The sequence below is a fragment of the Haemaphysalis longicornis genome, unplaced genomic scaffold (genome assembly GCF_048455015.1).
Source record: "Haemaphysalis longicornis isolate Haplotype H1 unplaced genomic scaffold, Haemaphysalis longicornis Haplotype H1 scaffold_2, whole genome shotgun sequence".
NCBI classification, from domain to species: domain Eukaryota; kingdom Metazoa; phylum Arthropoda; class Arachnida; order Ixodida; family Ixodidae; genus Haemaphysalis; species Haemaphysalis longicornis.
In genome coordinates this window covers 285,081,473-285,100,640 of record NW_027526295.1, presented here as the reverse complement: position 1 = coordinate 285,100,640, position 19,168 = coordinate 285,081,473, and the positions used below count along the sequence as shown (strand labels likewise).

At 45.5% G+C, this 19,168-nt stretch overlaps 1 protein-coding gene and 1 long non-coding RNA gene across 8 annotated transcripts in view; one reads left to right on the top strand and one right to left on the bottom strand.

Moving 5' to 3' along the window:
• Positions 1-19,168, top strand: part of Hr51 (photoreceptor-specific nuclear hormone receptor 51) — an 81,458-nt gene that overhangs the window by 19,276 nt on the left and 43,014 nt on the right. The window lies entirely within an intron of this gene.
• On the bottom strand, positions 2,652-7,007 carry LOC144170775 (uncharacterized). 2 transcript variants are annotated; one of them, XR_013322676.1, is made up of 5 exons: positions 6,791-7,007; positions 5,411-5,552; positions 5,063-5,222; positions 4,853-4,975; positions 2,652-4,364 (listed from the first exon to the last, which is right to left on the bottom strand). It is a non-coding gene; the product is annotated as an uncharacterized LOC144170775 (long non-coding RNA). The 2 variants fall into 2 exon arrangements; XR_013322675.1 differs by lacking the exon at positions 6,791-7,007 and having other exon boundaries at positions 5,411-5,607.

Sequence of the window (19,168 nt, the reverse complement as noted above, 5' to 3'; positions counted from 1 at the left end):
ACAAACATGCCTGCTTACTGCAGCCACTAAAAAGTTAACTAATCATTTTTAGTTAATTAAGTCCCCGACATCAACAGTTACCCCATAATTCTGTGTCCCTCTGGGCACATAGCCTCTCTGTAGAGGTGGTATTCACGTATATAAGCGCCTAATTAAAAAAAAAAACCGTCGACCTAATTTTGATCACCCTGTATATCACCCCAGCCAGCTTATCGAAGAAAGAATCATTCGCTATATGTGCGCGCCAGTCAGCTGTTGCACTGTGTGCTCCGTAACTAGCAGGGAAGTTTTTATCCGGAGCGTATGCAGCTCAAGCCTAAACACTAGGGAAAGTGGAGTCCAGAGTGCAGGTATGCGAGCCTCGAATCGTGTTCATCATAATCTATGTCCATCTATGTCTATGTCCATAAAAATGTCCATCATTTTCTTTGCATAAACAAAGCACAGCCCCCCCCCCCCCCCCCCGTCCTTTTTTTTTTTGTTGTTGTTGTTGACACCGTTCGATTTCGGCTCGCGTAACCAGCGCTCATCGCTATAAAGAAGCGCGCGAAAAATGTTTTTAAAAAAAAGGAGAGGAAAATTGTAAGAAGAGGAAAAGAAAAAAAGTCCATTCGTTTCTGTTCGAGCACGTGTTCATGTCACGCGCAAGTTTCGCCTCCGCCGAGCCTAGGCACGAACACGCGCTGCTATTTGACACCGCCGCTCCGTATCGTGCGACACCGTGTACAAGAGCGGACCCAAAGACAGAGCGTGTGTCGCTGTCGCGCCGAGGGCGCACCGCCGATGCTGTTCGTCCGACCCCTTCCGAGCATCGCAAGGCTCGATCGTCGCTCGTCCATTGGATTTATCGAATAAGAAGATGGGTTTCCCAGGGCGCGCGCTACTTGGAGCTTTTCTGTTCGAATCGCTACCGACGGGGAGAAAAACGTGTCGCCAGTGGCGCTGCGACGAGGGCAATTGGTGCGGCCTTCTGGTCTTGGGGCCGTGGAGCCCCCCTCGGCGTCGGCGCCGCCCCGTCGCACACGCGGCAGACGCCGTGCGCGCTCAATGGGGGCCTAACGAGCGGGCATGGCGCGCAGCGCGACGTCGCGATTCAAACGCTTTTGCCGCGTCAAAGGCCCCACCGATGCGTCTTGGGCCATGGGCGTGAGTTACGCGCCCAGGCCCCCTCGCCAATGCACGCGCTACACGCAAGCGCACGCGACCCGCGGCAGGAGAGCAGTGACGGCCAGCGGAGTCATTATTTATCAAAGAGGCACAGCCGGCTTGTTAGCGACCTCTTATGAGGTAATTTTGTAATGGTTCCCGGCGCCGGAGTCGCTGGAGCCAGCAGGACACCGGGTTTTTGGCACATTCACAATAGCGTAACACAGTGAGGGCTGCACTAATTTAACCACCGATTGCCGCAAGGCTGTAGACTGTGACACATGTTTTTTTTTCTTCTTTTTTTTTGTCTGCTGAGGGCAATACAGGAAAAGAGAGAAAGAAATGAATTGCACTAGCGCAATTGAGTTCGACGTATGCCAACTCGCTCCTTTGCTGTCTTCTGAGCCATTCCTCCACACACACGGTATTGATGACATGAAACGGCAAGTTTTGAAACTGCCGTTTTGAAACGGCAAGTTTTGAAAATCTTTCCTCGGTGCACGTTAAGCAGTGGTGGATTCCGAGTTAAAGGGGCACCACGAACTACCATAGCCGGCGCGGCCATACGGTCAGAGAGCTTCGTGTACTGAGGCTCAAGAGGCAGCAGCGCCTTCACAATGTGATCTTTGCAGGAATTTCGAGCGGCCCGCTCATCTCCTTCCTTCTCTCCCTTAATGGCCTCGAATGGGGCCATGCTTTTTCGGGGTAACCCCAAGAAGTTCTCTGTGGTTCCAGGAAACCACTTCGCATACCCCCTCATCCCCCCTCCCCCCTTCTGAAGAACAAGATAGCTTTAGGCGCTCAGCGTACACTCTTAATCTGGATCCACATAAGATCCACTTAGTAACTGGAACTTTTTTGCAAAAAAGTTCCACTTATATATTTGGAACCGTGTTCCACATATCCTGAAAATGTAAGTGGAACAGTGCACCACATATTTTTGCAGCTATATTATCTGGATCGGCGTTCCAAATAAAAATATACGGATCACTGTTCCAAATAAACTGGTAGTGTAAGTTACTGGAACACTGATCCACGTAAAATGATTATGGATTTATCCGGTGCGCCGTTCCAGGTACCTTCAGACCAGCTGTTTATATAAAACGGTGTTCCGATAGACGTTGAGAAGCTGTCTATGGGACTCCACTTTTCCAACATATCTGCTTTCCTGTTGGTATAAACTGAGGTCATTTGCCAGGCTGGCGGATGCATTGGAATCAGAAGGAAACCGCAAGCACCATTCTAACGCAGCCTTGACATATGGCCCACAGTGATACCAACAATTGGAAAACCGAAACCGCCGCAGCAGTGTGGTCCCTGACAGTTCCCAACAGTTGCCTATCGGAGCACAGTTCTATATAAAAGTTGGTCTGAGATACCTGGAGCGGCACACAGAGACTTTGGCTTCATCCGCCGAATCCTGTTCTGGGTTTTGGCTGCATGTAAAAGAAACAAGAATCGCATTAAAATACACACTAAACCAACTATTAGCACTGATGCAATGCTTTTAAAAACACTAAGGAAATTTTATTCGCTCGTATTATTGCGTACATTTGAGATACGGAGACATATCTGTTTCCACTTGGGCAGAAAATGACCAGCGTACAGGATCAAATACCAAAACGATATCAAGTGGCCAAAACGATCTGAGTGGCATTTTCCTATTTTTGCTAATATTTACCATTCTTTTTTGCTAAAAACACGTGGGTAATAAAGATGGCTTTAAGCGCAACCGCGTCACAAACAGACTTGTACATCTACCCTCGCAGTAACTCAAAAAGCATTACACAACAGTGAGCATAAAATATGCTGTTTTATGACATGAAATCAGGTACCGCAAATGCGGAAGTACCCACAGCGCTTGCCATACCATGTTTACGCATCCCGGTACCAAAAAATGCAGTTTGCTATTAAATTGTAGGGAAAAGCCAAAAATACAAGCCATACACGGTTGGATTATCACAAGACCTGCAAGAGTGTAGGAAAAGAACACCGGAGCCAATACTAACAATTTAACATTTGCACAGAAAAAATTACCGGAAGCATGTGGCACTATTGCACAACTAAAACACACACCATATATCAATATCAAGCTAACTGTAGCCAAAACCGACTATATACGCGCCCTGACAAAAGCCTTTCACTGAAGCCGCGTTCTTTCCCCGACAATTTGTAGCTATTTAAAATAACTTATCCAAAAAAAAGCTCATTGCACCCAGTGTGAATCTTACAAAATTTTACAAACCAGATAGCTCGGAGCATGTTACGCATTTTAAAATTTATCAAGCAGCCTAACTCTAAAGACGTTATTAATTCCCTCAAGAACAATTCAGACATCCCAAATAACCAAGCCAGGTAGCGTTGAAACATACAGGTGACCAATTTTACCAAGCGAACTTGGAAGCATTTTTCCAGCCGAAACATTTATCTGAGGTAAAATTCAGTTGCGTGCTATACAAACCCTACTATCATGACGACAGTATGCTTGTGACCAAAGCACTGCCTCTAACAAGCGAGAAATGCAACTTTGTCCAAAGTAAACAACTTTTTCAAACCAAATATGTATATTTCGCATTCTTCTAGGCGCTTAGGTGTCAGCTAAGATACAGTACAAAAATTGATTAATAAAACCCCAAACCGTCTGTGTAAATAATTACTCTCACGTGTGCATCCATCAACAGCAGCACTGCCATGGAAAAAAATTTCGAGCTGCACTTGAATAATAAAAACGTTACAGTGCAGTGCCATTAGCTACATTAACAGAGTAACAGAGTAGCGGCAAAGGCAGCCTGCGCTTTGTGCCAATAATGAAAAATTGCAAAGGAAAGCACGACTTCACTTTTGCAGTTGACATGCCGCTTGCATCTACCAATCATTTGAACCACGACATATCTTTCCGAATAGGCTTAAACGTCTAACAATAATTTAAAACCCAAGTAGAGTGACCACATCAAGTCTTTCAACAGAGCTTTAAACTTAAATGACACCAGGCCACTGTTAAATGGCCAAGAACTCTCTGCAAAAGTCCCAAGAACTCTCCAAAGTCGCATAAGTTTCAGGAGATTAAGATGAAATATACGGCGAGGAGGATGACCACATCTTGATGTGACAATGCATGCGAAAAATCCATGACGTGTTTCTTGTCGACAATATTTACGCTGCCATTCTCTTCTCTCAAAATAACTGGACGTCGAGAATAACTGGACCACGTCATGTACCTTTAAGGAAGGAACAAAAAAAATTTGTTAGACGATGGCTTTAAATGAGTGAGTTGCTTAGGATACCCCTTTTATAGCACAGTAATTGATTGAAATATCAGCGATTTCTTGGTTTCTTTTCTGGGAATGCTGCTAACAATGTACAAAAAATATTAGCACAGACTGTCAATGGCAGTTCTCTAATTTTGGAAAGCAACCGCATTGGGCGTGGCCGTGGCGCCGTATTATCACAGCAGCAACTCTCAATGTGAAAGCAAAATGTTTGCAAAACTTGAATGCAAAATAACAGTCTTTTTTTCCACATGTTGCAGCATCCGAAACAGGCTGAATGTGAAGGTATTTCCAAATTTGGAGTTCACGATTTATTCTTAACAGTAAGATTTTCCTACAAAGAAAACTACCACAAATTCAGTCCCGCAAAAATAAAATGCCAGCTTCAATAAACACTACCATAAATTGAGTCCCACAAAAATAAAATGTCAACTTACCCAACTAAAATTAAGATGCAGGCGTTCCTGGCAGGGCCTCCTCGGAGTGATTTTCCAGGAAAGTTTTGCCAACGTGTTCCCAAAAGCTCTTACTGTCGTTTTCACCTACAGGTCAAGTTGTCACTGAAATGGCGTTCCGAAGCCATTACGTATAATGCAACTACCTAAAAAGGGACCATCAAAGTTCCAGAACTGGGAGTGCGTACTTACTTGTAGAATGCAATGATTTCATCCCATGCAACGGCTTTCACGTGTTTCCTTTTTGTGAACACACGACTTCAATAACGGTGAACACACGCCTTCAAGAACCAGGAAAATGGCAGTATGCATTCCTTGTTCCATTGTTTTAAGTCCCGGTCCGCCCTATTTCCTAGAAATAAAAACAGTATAAAAATATCGAAGCATAAATTTACGCTTCCCTCTAAGAAGGGAGTACTACAAGATCTCGTACAAGGCCTGATTAGTTGTGCGAAAATTTATTTTGCATCACGAGCCCTGGTAACGTTTTCAGGCGAAACAATTTTAAATATAATAATATTTGAACACTTTTAGGCTCACCTGTCATTGCTCCATGCGGAGTGGTGAACGTCTGTATAATACGCAACACTCAAGAGGCACTCTTTCGTGGCTTTATGACTTCCACAATGCATTCACAATCTGTCACACTTGTCACGACGACGCCTCGGCGTGCCGAAGATGTCTTCAGCCACAGTAAATGCCACAGCCATGATTTCACAGGTATATGTAAGGAATGGAAATAATTCGTTTTAATTTCTGTTCTTCAGACAAAGGAAAACAATTGTCGCAAACTAGCAGTGTAGAGACAAATTTCTCCACAGTCAGCCATAGTCTGCATCTGGACAGGTTACACAGATCGAATACAGAATGTAGCAATCTGCTTTCGCAGTATATTTTCTAAGTTCAAGGAAGCACAGAAATGGGTTAATGTTGGGTGCACATAGTGATGCAAGAACTTATCACCGGAGCGTTGTCGGAAATTATTTCGACTCTCGGGTTACCACCGACATTGACGGCATAAAAATGCAAGAGTGGCTTATTTCTAACGCGGTTCGTGAAGTAGCAACCACTGATTATGGATATTGGATAATTATCCTGAAGTCTCAAGTTACCACTGACATTAACAGCATAGAAACGGCAGCACACTTTTTATATACCCGCTGCGTGTTTCCACATATTTCTTCCCCTCTACAAAAGAAACGTTTGTTACTGCGGTACTGCTAAGACAACCACTGTCCCTTCCATTTCTCTACACTTCAGGCAATGTAAAATAGATCATCTCAATTGGTCAAAGGAATTGGAAGAAACATGGAACTGCATAACACACTGCACAGATAAACGTAAGCTGACGCCTTGAAAGCACATCAACACAACTCGAAATAGCGTCTACCTTGCGCGCAACGGGCAAGGTCGAAGACTCCCGGTCTGGTAAGCACAGTAAATGGCATTCTACTCATCAGACTAACACAACGCCGCAATTACCACGCAAGTTTTAAAAATACCAATAAATCTAAGGACGGACGCTCCGACAAACTTGCTTGGAAGTTGTACACGTGTGCACGCGCGATTATCGCGAGCGACTAACCCGAGAAGATTCGCTACCGCAGACATACACAGCTACCGTCAATATACAACTAAGCAAAGCCACACAGTAAGGGAACATCCACTCATGAAACGCGCAAACCAGGAACTTCTGACGTACGCAGTCAGAAATGTCCAGCCGACTCTGACCCACGAACACGGGAGTTTTGGTAAATTACGGCTGCAAACGTTTCTCCAACACAAAATGTTACACGCCGCGACCACAAGCATGAACGACACACGAACAACGGGCATAGACGCGGTATGTTAATCGGACGCAGTTAACAAGGATGTCACTGAACAACAACCGTTACCAGCACATAAATAAGCGGCACTGACCTTTTTTGCGCCTCCTGGCAAAATTCCACTTCGTCGAGCAGGAAATAGAGCCCAGGGATATGAAAAAATTCGCAGTTGCACGCCGCAATCAACCCAATTTAAACTGCTAACGGCGCTAACGGTTCTCGCCAGCGTGACCGAGAATTTCTTTAGTAAATATCAGGCGCATCGCGCGAGCAATTGAGAAACCCGCTTGGGAGTGCCACTGGTGGCGCTGCATGCTGAAGACCGTAAAATTAGCGGAGGGAATCCTGGAAGATGGGAGCGCTGCTGTCGTTTAAAGTGTTGACGCAGTCCCGATTTTCATCCGTCGTCATCGTACCCGTTGCAGCCCCACTGTACCGTGAATCAACGCAAAAACAGCTCTGCCCAGTATATTATCTCTATGCTCTGCCGTGCTGCTGCTGACGCATGCGCATTGAATGCGCTACTGGAGTGGCGGTCTTTTCCTCATGGCTTCGGCGTACTTTCGTTCTCGCGGAGGCTTTGGCGATGCGCCCGCATAAGAACTCATACAAACTCGGCACACGTGATGGCTTTTATTGGATTCGGAAAACGGGCGTATGCGTCTAAGCGGACGTTTACGCCCGCTGAGGCCGAAACAAAGCTCAGATAATAGCCGCGTTAGCGCATTAGTACTGGCTAAAGTTGTTTCTCTCGGAGGGCCGTGAGTTGGTGCGATATCCGAGCTTAACTTTGGATGACAATTTCTCCGTTACTGTTTACAATGAACGCAAAAGGGCGTGGCTTCATTTACTGCTTTTCTTGACAACAAGCCTTTCCGTAGTCAATAAAATATACTGCGACGCTCTTAGATACCCACGTTATATAAAGCTACTTACAGCTAATTAGTAAGTAATCATACATCGGCCCGTTTCCCAGCCCTTTTCCCTCCTGAACACCAATAGTAGAGGAAAACAGCAACTGGGGAAGCAGCTGGAGAAGGCGGGTCATTCAATGAACTTCAATTACTATGACAAGACACAACAACAGCAAGTTAACTCTGCGTATTTTTGCCGTTACTGCACAGCATAATTAGGAATTACAATGTCATTTCAGCATTAATACATACAAAATAATGCAGGTATCACGTGGTATATCTAGGTTTAGTTCCGTTCACCCAGTCAACCGCTCTTTGCAAAGAGGCTCTTGTTTTTGCTTGTGGAAATTAAAAGGGACTCACATGTTAGCATTCCTATCGGACTTACTACGTCATGACCAACGGACTTAAAAACCATCGTGCACCAATACGAATAGTTTTACAAATACATACCGATATTCACAACGGCCTAGTTTGCTTATTTTAGATATATGTCGCTTCTCTACTGAAACAAAGAAATAAAACTCTCGCATGGTGAGACCGCTAGCACCTTCCAGTGAAGACTGGATAAACCAAAATGCGTTTCTTGTTTTTTTTTATCTCTGCAAAGAAATGATATACAGCAGACTCCCGTTAAGACGAACCCGAACGGACCGTAAAAATGTATGCGTATTATCCGAAATTCGTCTTAAGCGGAGGTGTATTGCATTGTGGACGTTACAAGAGAAAAATGTTGTGGTTCTTAATCAGTGTTCGTTTTAACCAAGTTCGTCTTAACGAGGGTCTACTGTATTTCTAGAAGAAGCAAACCAGGTCGTTAGTGTCATTTCTGTGAATTTGTAAAACTTCTTGTATCGGTACATGGTGCTTTTGAATTAGTAAGTCTCATGAATTTGCGTCATGAATTAGTGAGTCCCATATGAATTGGATCAGGTGAGTCACCCTTAATAGCATGCACGAGACGAAAAATGCTAACGAACACCCAAGCATATATAACTGCATTCGTGACATGCTCGTGCAGTGTAAAATGCGGCACAGTCGGTTAACCCTATGTATATACCGCATCAGGTCATAAATAAAGTGGACTAAGTACCTATTTTACAGCAGATTGTAGCCATTCATACGTTCCTGTAAAGCACTTAAAATTGTGCACGTATTACAACACAGCGAGCTGATGGCTGAGCATTGAGCAAAAAACAATGTTTCTGCGACGCTTTGTGAACCAAATGCAGAACTTGCAATAGTCTCAACAACTATATATATTTCTTTATGAGGTATCCACAAAAGCCCAATGAATTCTTCAGCACTACCACGGCTCTATTCCGAACGCAGAAGGAGAACCTGGGGACATCTGGTCCTTCTGAAATTCAAGTCATTGGTGATTTCAGACGTACTGCGCGTCTGCAATTAGCAAAAGACGATATTCACTAAAGCGGTCTGAGCGCCGCAGACAACCTGAAAGGGGTTCGTGAAATTTCTATTTTCGCTAAGATACCCTTTTCTCGCACCTTTCATGCTTTGTACGGTGTTGTTATAGCAGTGGACATATTGTTTTCTGTCAAATAACGTCACTAAAAATACGTCTTAGCCGTCTTATATAAGTAAACTGCTCTAAGACAGTTCCATAGATATCGACGAAGTTTATTAAATTTTATGTGGTGCGTGCGTGTGTGCGTGTGTGACTGCATGCATGTGTGTGTGTGTATGTGTGGGTGCGCGGGTGTGCGTTCGTGTCTGTATCTATGTCTGTGGGCGTGTGCGTGCAAGTGCTTGTGCGTGCGCTTGTGCGCCAAAGCGCGTCAAATATATATGTGGTTCATTGTTCCAGTTAATGCACGATTCAGTGCATACTTCACTGCAGCGCACAAGTTATGTGGAACAAGACACGAGCAAAAAATATACAAAAGCACTGTCCAAAATTTTTACTGGGACATAAGTGGAACAGTAACTGGAACGGCCGACAGCGCATCCCCTCATTTATTCGGTTCCACATAATAAACACAAACCTAAAGAAAACAAATGGACAGTTCCAGATAAGATCCACTTATATCTCTCGTTCCAGTTATTCTTCGTTTGGATCCAGATAAAAATATGTGGATCGCCCCGTTTAACTGGAACTTACATGGAACCAGATTAAGAGTGACTAAAAATAAAGTTCCACTGAACATGGGCTCTTCAGATCCGCGAAGTAAATGCGTTCGAGAGCACTACTCATTTCGCCGCGCTTGTTAACTAGAGTACTTTTGTCGCACCCAGTCAGATCTCCCAAGATTTGTATGGCTAGTTGTTCCTTTATTATTGTGCCTGCAGCGCCAATAACTATATTCAAAGCAGTTGAAAGAGACGAACATACCCATGCTCGAAGAAAAAAATCCAGGAAGGAAAAAAAAAACTGAGAAAATATCTCGACGCAACGTATACCGTGCATTGGTGAACAGGGCAAAGTGCAGGTGGTTAAAAAAGAAACGAGTCAATAGAACTGGAGTACACGCAAGTCGACGCATTATGTTATTACACAATACAAAAACTATACCAGTGCAAATAAAGGTAAATGGACAGCTTACGTTGACATTTTGTCACCTTTCATTTATCGTCGCCGCTGCATTTGTTTGGCAGTACTTGCGCTTAATTCTATAGTACAAACTAGTACGAGGCTTTTCGACTAGAACGCATACCTAATTTGCATGTTTGCGGCAGCTACGCATGGGGCAACTGCCTGAGAGATCAGCTTTGACAAGAACCACTGACAGATATGTCTTAATTACTGCAAATATGCTCCTCTCGGCGCTATTCCATATTGAACTGACCCAAGTTGCACTATTCTGTTGAACTGACCCAAGTTTTCCTTCACCCGCCGCGGTGGCTCAGTGGCTAAGGCGTTGCGCTGCTGAGCACAAGGTCGCGGCTTCGAATCCCGGCCGCGGCGGCCGCTTTTCTGATGGAGGCGAAAAGCAAAAACGCCCGTGTGTACGAGATTTCGGCGCACGTTAAAGATCCCCAGGTGGTCAAAATTAATCCAGAGCCCTCCACTACGGCGCGCCTCATCGCCTGCGTTGCGTCGGCGCGTTAAAACCCCTACAATCAATCAATCAAGTTTTCTTTCAAAGTTCTTGTCAAGTCCCCAAGTATACAGGCGCTCACCTGGAGTGCGCCTTGATTGGATACGTTTCTCTTGTAGTAGCAGAGGAAGAAAATTGTTTATTACATGTAGTGTTTGCCGAATACTCTCCAGCCCAATTTCGCTTCTGACTTCCCACTCGCGGTTTGGATCAGCGCTGACAACTTGTTCAATATAGTTGCATTCATCCACCTCTCCCAGTATTTTATTGCCTAGACTGTAGGGGCGTTTCCTGTGTCTTTTTAGCATTAATTAGGATTTACTCGCATTCATTCTTAACCGGTCTAAGCTTTCAATGGGTGCATTTCTTGAAGCATGCTTTGCAGGTCTCCTCCCGATTCACTGGTGATTTCCTCCGCAATCCTCTTGTAGCTCAAGTATTCTCCATTTTACTCATATATTCTTGACCTTATCTATTCAAGCTTCATAAATACGCCCTATAGACATGCTGTAAACGTTTCGATGAGGCCGCGTGCCCTTGTATTAAACGTTGGCGCATGCATAAATTTGTAGCTCAACTTGATCACAACAGATGCGAGCCCTTTGCTACTGCCGTATGCTCCCGATCCCCCGTCCTTGCCACCCTTTTAACTCTCAACGTACAATATTTCCGCTATTTAACCCCTTATAAAACCGTGACGTGCTCTTCTAACCTCGTTTCATCCCATGGTATCCCACTTAACACCCAGGAGCTCCTTTAAGTAGCACAGTTACGTTTCCCGATAGCTCGACATGGTCCCTGATTTAAACGTTACTACGTTCAAGGTTCGGCGCCGGCTGTCAGCACCCAGAAGGTTTTAACCCTATCTGCTGTATCGCTGATCAGACCGCAGCCCTGTTTGGGTACAGCATCAGGGAACTGACGGCCATGCGCTCAGTTTGAATGCATTTAAAGAAAACAGAAAGAAAAGGATAGGGCTGGCATCTGTACGTGGCAATAATTCGAGCTTCCGTCTGTTCATAAGGCCCCAGTAAATTTAATTCGCGTGCATTTTATGCAGCAGAATGCAGTCATAAAAGTCTAACAGTTTCTGCTTTCGGCGAAGGCTCTGGCAGAATAAAAATCGAGAAGCGGAGCTTTCCATATGCCTGTATTTCAGATCTTCTTCCCGCATGATTTTGCCACGAGCTCACTTCGCGCCAGGGCCGTACCCAGGAATTTGTTTCGGGGGGGGGGGGGGGGGGGTTATGAATTTTGGAAAGGGGGTAGTTTTGCTGAAAGCAAGAGTAAGTATTGTCTACGTGCTGCCTGTAAAAGATTTCGGGAGGGGTTTGAACCCCCCCACCCCCCCCTCTGGGTACGGCCCTGCTTCGCGCTCACCTCTCTATTTTTTACCATCCTTTCCGCCCCTCCCAACCCATGCATTCACTCAAGCTGCAAAAACTCTGGCCCTTATGCACTGACACCCTCACACTGAAAGAATAAATAAAACGAGACAGTTGGCTTTTCCTTACCCTCACACCCAGTTAAGATTCGATTAGACGATTTTGGATGGTAGCTCATTGATACACGAAACCTGGCATACGACGGTCAAGTTACACAAAAAAGTGTGCAGTTTATATGCATGTACTACATACAACGTATAGCATAGGAGATCAGAGGTCGGACAGTGCCCGCATCCAGCAGGGCTCCCCCTCTGTACTCTTCTGAAATCCCCAACTTGGTTTTATTACAAAAACAATTTATTTTGTACTAAATAGCAACATTAAGGACTCCGGCCTATACCCCGTGGCTTTCAGACAATCACACCCTAATATCAAAGAAAATAAAGAAAGAAAATAAATAAAGAAAGAAAGAAAGAAAGAAAGAAAGAAAGAAAGAAAGAAAGAAAGAAAGAAAGAAAGAAAGAAAGAGAGAGGGCTCTGGCTCCAGCAGTCCGGAAATTCCAATAGCTAACCTCAACCTCCGACCACGTCTTAAGGCCCAACCACACGCACGCGTAAAACCGACGTACTCGTGCAACGACGTAAACCGGCGTAAGCGCGTAAGGAACCGGCGTACTCCGGCGTACGCGGAATGCATTGGTACGCGCTTGTTACGCCCAAGCAGCAGGGTTAAGGTAGGGGCTACGGGGGCTGCAGCCCCGGGCCGCACGGCTTCCAGGGGCCCCCTGCATCCACGCCCCACTCGACTATTTAAAAAAAGAAATGTCGATGAGCCTGTTTTGTTGAGGGACTCGGTTGAGATCCCGGCCATCGGACAAAAATCCGGCGGCCGGGGCCTCAACCTCAACTCGACACAGATGCTGACTGATCCGTGACGTGTAGGGACGAGCCGGCGCAGCCCCGAACCTCATGGTAGAGAGCACCGGCGTTCATTTCAATGCAATTTCTTTATTGTGCTCATACGTTTCTCAGAAATACTTCCCGGACTAGGGATATATGAAAGAAGCTCACACTAATGAGTAAGACTTGAAAATAGCGAGGCTGAACGCAATCTTCACAACCATCACAACGGTTTAGGTCCACGATCGGACTTAAACGAACGAACGGAATACGAGATATTAGACTAGGCTTTCGAAGGTGCAACGTGTACCTTATCCGGGTTTTTTTTTTCTATCAAAGCAGGTGGCGTAATTCTTCGCCCCAAAGCCAGAACCTAGTGAGTAAGCCGTTTGAATCTCGGGTAAGTAATTCGCGGCCATAGCCGAGTGGATACGACGACTAACTCCGTTTATCTATCTTTACATTACATTACATTTCTTTTCTTTACACTGTTAGACTGACTTTCTTGAAACACCGGAATCTACGAATTGCTAAACAGCTTGGCTGTTTAAAGCTTTGTACACAGCTTGACGGTGTCAATGAACCCGCTAAAAGAAGCCCCAAGCCCTGCTACGGTCTTTTCGGGGGAGGGCGTTTCGGTTCAGTATTTTTGTTACCTGGACGTTTCTATTAATGGATCTTTCGGCGCAAAGAGGGGATCAGGCGCGAGCATAAATTGACTTATTTCCGCAGAACGTTCCGTACTTTTTAAACCCAAGGGACATTCACTGTAATAATTGACAACTTGAGCACAGACCTACTGCCTCGAAAATCTGCGTACACAGTTTTTGGCAGAAATTACAAAGTATAGCGCTTGACAAAGACGTTCATAGCGATCACAACCTTGTCAGTCAATGTAGTTGGTTTTGGAAGTGCATCAGTGCGATCTCGACGAATTTTTTTCACTACCTAGAGAATTGAAGTTTCCAAGACAGAAGTGCGGGTGGTCGGCTCAAAATGTAACAGCAAGAAAAATGTGTTTATCGTACAGTTTCTATTCCTCTAAGGGAGTCTATTTTCGTAACAAACTGTAAGACCGAACACTGCTTTTCGAAAACTGCTTTTAATTAAAAACTGCTTACGCTATACTATCTGCAAGAAGAATTGATGTCTTTAGCCATCATGTCGATCGTAAGGCAACTGCTGAAAGATATTTCTTCTGATGAACAAATATGTGAATTTGCGAGTGCAAAAAGCTATAACGGGCCGTATTAAATTTTCTACTTGTTCATGTTTTATTTTAGTGCTAGATTGTCTCATTTTTCTACCACTGTACAGTGTGAAGGAAGTCGTTCTTTGTTCCCATTTTGTCACAAGTGATTGAGCCAGACGTGACTGCTTTTGTTAAATGTATTGAATGTAAAGGTTTATTTAGAAGCGAAGTCAATGTACATGATTCGTATGGCTATTTCGATGTTCAAAGGGTGCGACTACGGATGTGTTTTCTTAAATTTTATGTCTTCTAACAAGGCTTAAAGTGTTTCTTTCGAAGAAAGTGCTCTTATGTTCTTTGGCCTGTCATGCGTGTCAATGCGTCATTTCGATTATTGTAAATTAGTGATGGACTGGAAAATTAACCATACTGACGTGCACATCAAGCAATAACCGTTAAATAATATAACGAAGAAAAATTTAAAAAATAAGTTTCAGGAAAGCATTAAAATTAAGTATATTTTTTCACTTATCATTGCGCGTAACATGCGGTATTCAGAGATTTAGAACGTCTTAATGCAGTCATCATTATCGTCATCATCGTTATTAGCCCCCCCCCTCCCCCCTCCCCCCCCCCCCCCCGATTAACTCAATGGGCCCGAAAAAGGTAGGCAGCCCCGGGCCCCAAAATTTCCTAATCCGGCACTGCGCCCAAGTCAGAGCGCGCCAGACATCGACGCAAACTTTCGGACGTATACGGTGTTGACGTACACCTCTGGCGGTGATGTTGTCGGTGGTCAGGTCGCATAACAAGACAGTGAATTGATAAATAAGCTAACTTCACTATTCATTATGCGATAAAACGAAGTAATTTGTAAAATACGGTGACCAAACAGCCGGACAAAACACGCCAAGCAACGAGCAACTATGGGAGCAAGGCAGTTTTACGCCAAAAGTAGCGGAAGGGTTTTGTGCCTGCCAAGTATGCATACTAATCCTTAGCTTTTTTAATGTCCCAAGAACTGTTTTAGTTGTTTCTGTATTAAATATACGTATTTTTGTGAGAATAGGCGTTATTTGCTTTATTTTAGTTAAAATGTAGTTGAACTGGTCGCCACAAAGCTGATTCCGAAGTAGTCGAGCCACACTGCGCGGCGCATTGGTTGACGCGCGCGTTGCGGGTATAGTGAACTAGAAAGTATTCTAGTTCACTATATTGCGGCGATATGTGGTTACTCGCCCTCTCCGACGTCGTCGGCCGGCGTAAAGGCAGCGGCGTATGCCGCCGCAGGCGTACGTCGTTGCGCGAGTACGTCGGTTTTACGCGTACATGTGGTTGGGCCATTACGCGGCGGCCGCTGGGAAAACACGCTCTACGTCTCCCGCGGCGGTCGAGGGATGGCGCTAGTTGACCGGCCTCAGAGCAGTTCTAAATATAAACCTCCGCGGTAAAGTTGAGAGGGGAGCCGTCGCGGAATAGCACAATGGTATAGTGCACCGCACGCGTTATGCGGAGATGTGGGTTCGACTCCCGCTTCCGGACAAAAACGGCGGATTTTCTCTCGACTTCTATTTTCGCTTATTTATCACTGTATCAAAGAAACATGACAAATATGCGTCATTCGGCACTATTAAATTTTTCGAAAAATCCGAATAGCCTTCATTGGAAATATGCTTGAAACCTTGATGTATGTATGTATGTAGAGAGAGAGAGAGAGAATAAGACCAGGGGCGGATGAAAAACAGGCGCGGAATCCAGAACACGCCGCTATGGGGAAATATTTCCCCATAGCGGCGTTGCCATTCCTAAGCCCCTCCCTCAATGTCTTGCACGAGGGCGAGGACGCGCACTTGCTTTTCTAAAAAATGTCAGCCCACAGCATCCTTACATAACAGGGAAAAGTCCCACGAAGCTTGTTAACAGCTTGTTCCAATCATATCTCACAGGTGTACTGCAGTAACCGCCCAGAGAAACGTCTTTCTAGCTTTTTGCGCGTTAAATATTGACCGGCGTGTGCTCTGACACAGTTAGGCGCTGCATCCGACTGTCTGAGCTCCCGCGACAAACGCTTGTCCTGCAAGCTCTTGACACACGCGACGCGTGCATTCAAGCCGCGGTTCCTTTCTTGTTGCTCGTATTCTTGACGTGGTTACGAGTGTTGCCGAGTATGTAATGCCCCCCGCGATGTTCTCTCTTGGTTTGCCAAGTTCCCGGGAGCCTCTCGGTCGGTACCTGGACGGTCGGAAAACCCGGAGCGCGCATTGTGGCGGCGAGCCTGGTTGGCGCGCGAATAAAAGGCGATCAATCTTTCCCGTTTCGAAACGCGGAATGCCTGCCCATTATTCTCGTGCTTGTCGTCCACGCGAGGTTTCTCGTTTGCAGAAACGTCTCCTCCGCTCGCATATCAACTAAAGAAAGGCGGACGCGCTGCTGTGCCGATATTACGAGGCTCGCCTGTTTTTCATTTCTCCCCTTCTTTGTTATCGTTTCTGGTTCTTTATGACGCTTCCTTTTCTGCGGTTTATACTTGAAATCGGAAGACAGGCAGCCACTATTCGCGACGCGTGTCACTGAAACCTTCCATTCGTCTGAAATTTATTTCTGCGCGCACACAAAACGACCGCGAACGGCTCCTTTCGCGGGCGCATAGAGTGGCTCCTTTTCCCCTTGGGCGTCCAAATTTTTCGCGCGTTCCTGCGGCTGCGTCGGGGCACGCGCTCCTTCTCGGAAACCGTGAGCTGTGATGCCTCGTGAAAAGCGCCAGCTCAAATGTTTATGCACGCTTGGGTGATTTTGTTCCTCATAGAAGCGCACCAAGTGGCGATTTTTGTTGCTGAACAACTCTAAAGCGAAAACGGGGCGTAAATTTTCCGGCAAAAACAAGACAGCGAAAGAGACGGGCCGAAATAGGTTCGGTGCGGGCATGTTTTTTGGCGATCATAAACAGTAGCCGGGCATGCAGACAACACCTGAGCATCTATACGAGTGCGCGAAATTCGCACGAAATCGTTCAGAGTCTCGATAAAGAATCGCTTACTTCATAGCTTTCACGGTCCTCGTATGCGAGTTGACAGATGATATACGGTCGATTATATCCGCACCAAAAGCCCCCGTCGAAGCAGGCTAGGAAAAACTAGAAGAAAGAGTGAGAGGGAGCTGTGACAAGAACGTGACTCTGCCCAAAGGTGGCGGCTGGGTACACGAATGACCCGGAAGACAATTTACACCTGTTTTACGCTCCACGATGGATCCGAAAATGGGAACGCTTTCGTTCGGACGCCAATTTACAAAACGATATGCGTGGCAAGAAACCAGTTTCGGCTGATTGTTTTCACGAGTTTTGTGAATGTTTCCGATGTATGAGGTGAAACAGCGAATATAAACGACGCAAAGGCCGGAAACCACTATTTGACATCAAATTTTTAACAATTATTTGCCATTCACGCAAACAGCTACAAATATTTCGAGACAGTTCTCACATCGTCCAGTCTACCTGAATGGCTTATTTCCATACTCACTGAATACGGTGTTTTGAAAATAAATTTTAAAGCCTGTTTTCTGCATTCATACTGTACATTCCAGAAATATCATAGTCCTCGACGAATCAAGAAAACCTAGACAAGAATGTTCTGCCGATTCTGCAATCTTTGGGAAACTTGTCGAGTGGCTTTGTGGCTAAAGCGTTGTGCTGCTGAGCTAAAGGACGCGGGTTCGATGCCGACTGCGATGGCTGCTTGTCTGATAGAGGCAAAAAGCGAAAAACGCCCGTGTGTCGAGATTTAGTCAATATTAATTTGGAGACATCCACTACGGCGCATTTCATAGCCCAAGTGTAGCTTCGGCGCGTTGAACATCGCAATCAATCAATCAATCAATCAATCAATCAATCAATCAATCAATCAATCAATCAATCAATCAATCAATCAATCAATCAATCAATCAATCAATCAATCAATCAATCAGAAATGCGCGTAAGGCTAAAATTATCTCTCGTAGTATATGTAAGCTACTTGGGATGGGGCGAGTGACGACAGGTTTTGTTTAGGAGAGAAGCGTTTACGCCTCCACAACCCCTGGCCCCTATTGATCACTGCAGGAGAGGCGGAGTTGGGCGGCTCTGAACCCCGGCTCCACGAAGCTCTAGTAGTTCGTGCTACCAAAGACACCGCTGGACTTTCGGCGTCTACAGACGTCAAAAGAAACGCTTCCGCGTTCTCATCTCATAACGATATATGCTTAGGGATACTATATAACTTTTCACTAGATAACGTTTTCAGTCATTCGGCGAATCACGAATTCGCTGAAGCAGGAAAGGTCACCGGTGTATTGTTGGCGCGTGCTGGTGGTGACCGTGCTACAAGGGTGAAAATGCTGCAACAATTACGCGTACACCAGCAGGAGGATGGATAAACTTGATTTGCAGCATGCACAATTGGGAGTGGGTGCTAACCGATGGGCGTTCAGCGGTGCACGTATCATGTAGCATTTTGTTAGCACGTTCCACCAGGCTTTTTCGATTCGGGGATCAGAGCCGCCCAACGCCGCCTCTCAGTGATCAATAGGGGTCAGGAGTTTTGGAGGCACGCCGCATAGTGTGGCAGACGGTGTCGTCAGCTCCACAGAGGGGCCATAGGGGTGAGAAGTGCTGAATACGTCATGAAGTTGTTTGTGGCACTGAAGATGTCTGCGACACTAAAGGTGTCTGCGTCACAAGCATTCTTCTGTTGCAGAAAGGCTGGGTTGCAGAAACTTCTGGGTGGGGAAAGTTTGTGGGGAAAGAACTTTGTTGGGAAAGTTCTGGGTGTACCGCTTCAGCGCTATATCCTTTCCGGCGCATATTTTACACCCTTTTCATTGTGCGCGTATGCATGTGACGAGTATACGCGCCGTGTTTTTAAACTGGGCGCAGCGCGTTTGCATGGCTTGTGAGTGTGCTTTTAAAGCATTTACGCGCGCCAGTGTCAGGAAACCGGGTGTTGAACTTCAACCGGAACAGCACGGGTTTCGGAACTCATAGCCCAT